Source organism: Theobroma umbraticum, unplaced genomic scaffold (genome assembly GCF_002168275.2).
Source record: "Theobroma umbraticum cultivar Fairchild unplaced genomic scaffold, ASM216827v3 scaffold_95.0, whole genome shotgun sequence".
Lineage (NCBI taxonomy): Eukaryota > Viridiplantae > Streptophyta > Magnoliopsida > Malvales > Malvaceae > Theobroma > Theobroma umbraticum.
In genome coordinates, this window is record NW_018397257.1 from 1,622,959 (window position 1) to 1,627,055 (window position 4,097).

General features: G+C 35.0%; 1 pseudogene; it reads left to right on the forward strand.

Moving 5' to 3' along the window:
* Positions 1–2: 2 nt before the first annotated feature.
* Positions 3–1,992, forward strand: LOC110412277 (uncharacterized; annotated as a pseudogene).
* The last annotated feature ends 2,105 nt before the right edge of the window (positions 1,993–4,097 follow it).

Sequence of the window (4,097 nt, forward strand, 5' to 3'; positions counted from 1 at the left end):
ATACAACATGGCTGGTAGCAAAATTGGATCCCATCAAATATATTTTTGAAAAACTATCTTTGTTCGGGAGAATAGCATGATGGCAAGTTCTATTGTCTAAATATGATATTGTGTATGTGTCCCAAAAATCCATAAAAGGGAGCGCCATTATCGATTTCCTTGCAGATCAAGCCATAGATAATTATGAGCTTGTAAGTTTTGATTTTTTCGATGAAAATCTGATGTCCATTTTGAAGATAGATGAAGAGTCCGGTGAACTTAGACCTTGGAAGATTTATTTTGATGGAGTATCAAATGCTTTGGTGCATGAAATCGGGGCAGTTTTGATATCTCCAAATGGGAAGTATTATCTAGCCACCGCAAGATTAAATTTCAATTGCACTAATAATATGGCAGAATACGAGGCATGTGTAATGGGATTACAAGCGACAATCGACATGAAGATTGACACCATAGAAGTCTATGGAGATTTTGCTTTGGTGATATGCCAAATGCGAGGAGAATTGGAGACAAGGGATTCTAAACTGATTCCATATCAGAAGTTGGTTACAGAATTAAGCAAATAGTTCATGAAAATCAACTTCAACCATTTACCTCAAGAAGAGAACTAGATTGCTGATGTTTTGGCCACCTTTGGAGCAATGTTCAAAATAAATAAAGCGGTCGATGTATGCCTTTTTAATTTGGGAATTTGTGAAGTCTCTGCACATTACTTGAATGTTGAAAAAGAAGTTGATTGTAAACCGTGGTATCATGATATCGTACAATACATCAAGTATCAGGTATATCTTGTAAATCCCACGAAAAATGACAAACGTATCCTGAAAAAATTAGCAATGGGTTTCTTCTTCAGTGGAGAGATACTTTACAAAAGAAGTCGAGACCAAGTACTCTTGAGATGTGTAGATGCTACTCAGGCTAACAAAATAATGAAAGAAGTCCACGAGGGAACTTGTGGAGCTTATGCTAATGGACATATATTGGCTAGGCAAATTAGGAGAACTAGGTACTACTAGTTAACATTAGAATCAAACTGTATAAACTTTGCTCGCAAATGCCACAAGTGTCAAATATATGCAGATAGAATCAATGCTCCACCTACCTTATTACACATTTTCACAGCCCCTTGGCCGTTTTCGATGTAAGGAATGGATGTGATTGGGCTAATTACGTCAAAGGTTTTTAATGGGCATCGGTTCATATTAGTGGCGATTGATTATTTCACAAAATAGGTAGAAGCAGTTTCCTATGCCAATGTAACATAGAAGGCTGTGTGCAAGTTCATCAAAAAAGAAATAATATGCCAACATGGACTTCCAGAAAGAATCATTATCGACAATGCAAGTAATTTGAATGCTGTAATGGTAAAAGAAGTTTGTGCTAAGTTCAAAATCAAGCATCATAACTCGACAACCTACCATCCAAAAATGAATGAAGTGGTAGAGGCAGCCAATAAAAATATCAAGAGGATCATTGAAAAGATGATTGAAGTTTATAAAGATTGGCATGAGAAACTTCCTTTTGCCTTACATGCATATCGAACTTCTATGTGAACCTCCAAGGGGCAACTCCATATTTATTAGTATATGGAATGGAGGCAGTGCTACCCATTGAAGTAGAAATCCCATCCTTGAGAGTGTTAATGGAGACAGAATTGGAAGATGCTGAATGGATCCGCTCTCATTATGAACAGTTGAAACTGATTGAGGAAAAAAGGCTAGCAGCCCTTTGCCATAGCCAAATGTACCAACAAAGGATGATGCAAGCATATGAGAAAAAAGTTCATCCTAGGCATTTTCGAGATGAAGAGCTGGTCCTCAAAAGAATACTCCATAACCAGAATGATTCTTGTGGAAAATGGGTGCGAACTGAGAAGGGCCATATGTGGTGAAAAAGGTTTTTTTAGGAAGAGCCTTAATTTTAACCAACATGGATGGAAGAGACTTGTCCAATTCGACAAATGTAGATGCAGTAAAGAAGTATTATGCCTAAAAAAAAGAAAAAAAAATAAAAAAAAGAAAAAATAATAAAAGCAGAAGATTGAAGGGATTCGTGTTGAAATTTGAAAAGACGATTCAAATCCAAAGGAGGTGGCTCATGTTGAAAACCTGTAAAGGACGACTTGAGACTGAAAGAGGAAATTGGGGTTGGAGATCTGAAGTTTTCCAACTCAAATGAAGTACAAACCGAAGTAGGAGAAATGCATTGAAAGCGGAGTCCATTGACCTTGCAAGACAAGGAGAAGTCATGGAATCCAGAATCTTCAGATTTTCTCAAGACATCAATCAAGGACAATTTTCAAAATCAGAGGATCGGATTGTTTACTTTAAATGGTCGGAGTGTTCATTATTTGAATGATCTAATCATTGCTTTGTACATTTCCTTTCCTTTGATCCTTGTTGCACTTTTACATACATGAAATTCTCCTTTCTTTTTATATTTCAAACCTTGCTTTTCACCATTACATAATCCAACATAATGATTGTCAGGGAAATGAATGATGACTGGTAAGAAAATGAGCTAATTGAGCAAGAAATTACATTTGTTGTTCAATGAAAGACTTAAAGATGAGGTAGAGAGAAAATGAAGCCTCAACAAAAAAAACAAAAAAACAAAAAAAGGGAAAGAAAAGAGGCAGTCAAGTGTCCAAAAAGGCTTGCTTAGGGAAAATTAAGAATATCAACTGATGCAGAAGGCGCAGAGAAAGATGATTGAAAGTTGTGATAGAAAAATTGGTTGAAGCAAGAGAAGGGTCTAACCTTAATGAATCATAAACATGAAAGCATTCTATCATTTCAATCATGCATACATGCCTAGCCATACACATGATCATTTTCAAAGCAAGAATTGAAATTCATTCATGTTCCAAGCTTCGAAGTTAGGAATTAACCCAATCTAAGGTATTGAAGTTGTAAAACTTTGATGGAAGGATTTGAGTCCTTCATTTTCATGGTAATTCAATTAAGTTGGCATTAGAATTTTTGAGTCGAACCTATTTTGAGATAGATTGAGCCTAGATCTAGTCTAGGAATCTTAATTTTTAAGTCGAACTTGTTTTGAGATAGGTCGAGCCTAGATCCAGTCTAGGAATTTCAATTTTTAAGTCGAACCTATTTTGAGATAGGTCGAGCCTAGATCAAGTCTAGGAATTTTAATTTTTAAGTCGAACTTATTTTGAGATAAGTCGAGCCTAGATCAAGTCTAGGAATTTCAATTTCTAAATCGAACCTATTTTGAGATAGGTCGAGCCTAGATCAAGTCTAGGAATTTCAACTTTTAAATCGAACCTGTTTTGAGATAGGTTGAGCCTAGATCAAGTCGAGGAATTTTAATTTTTAAATCGAACCTATTTTGAGATAGGACGAGCCTAGATCAAGTCTAGGAATTTACATTTCTAAATCGAACCTATTTTGAGATAAGTCGAGCGTAGATCAAGTCTAGGAATTTTGATTTTTAAGTCGAACCTATTTTGGGATAGGTCGAGCCTAGATCAGGTATAAGAATTTCAATTTCTAAATCGAACCTGTTTTAAGATAGGTCGAGCCTAGATCAAATCTAAAAATTTTAATTTTTTAAAATCAAACCTGTTTTGAGATAGGTCGAGCCTAGATAAAGTCTAAGAATTTCATTTTTTTAAAATCGAACTTATTATGAAATAAGTTGTGCCTAAATCAAGCTTAGAAATTTTAGTTTTTCCAACTTAGGTTCAGCCTGGGGATTTTATTTTAGTGATAGGTCAAGCTTAGATCGAATTGCTTAAACTTGTTTCAAGATAAGTCGAATACAGTGTCTACTTCTTTGCACTATTCTTGATTCTCAAGAATGTACAAAGAAAGGCAACTGTAAACACTTTTTTTAATAATATAAAAATCATAATAAATAAAAAAAATATTCAAAAAAAGAAAAAAAATAGAAAGGTATGGCTTTCCTTGAAAAAACACCTTCAGAGCATTTAATGCTCTCTAGAAGCAAAGGATCTGGGGGTCACTTCCTGGTGATCTTCACCTATCCAAAATTTTGTTGAGGAAAGCATGATTACCTGTTTTGAGTGTCCAAAATTTTGGATAATCCAACTCTTTTAAAAAGGACTCAAACGG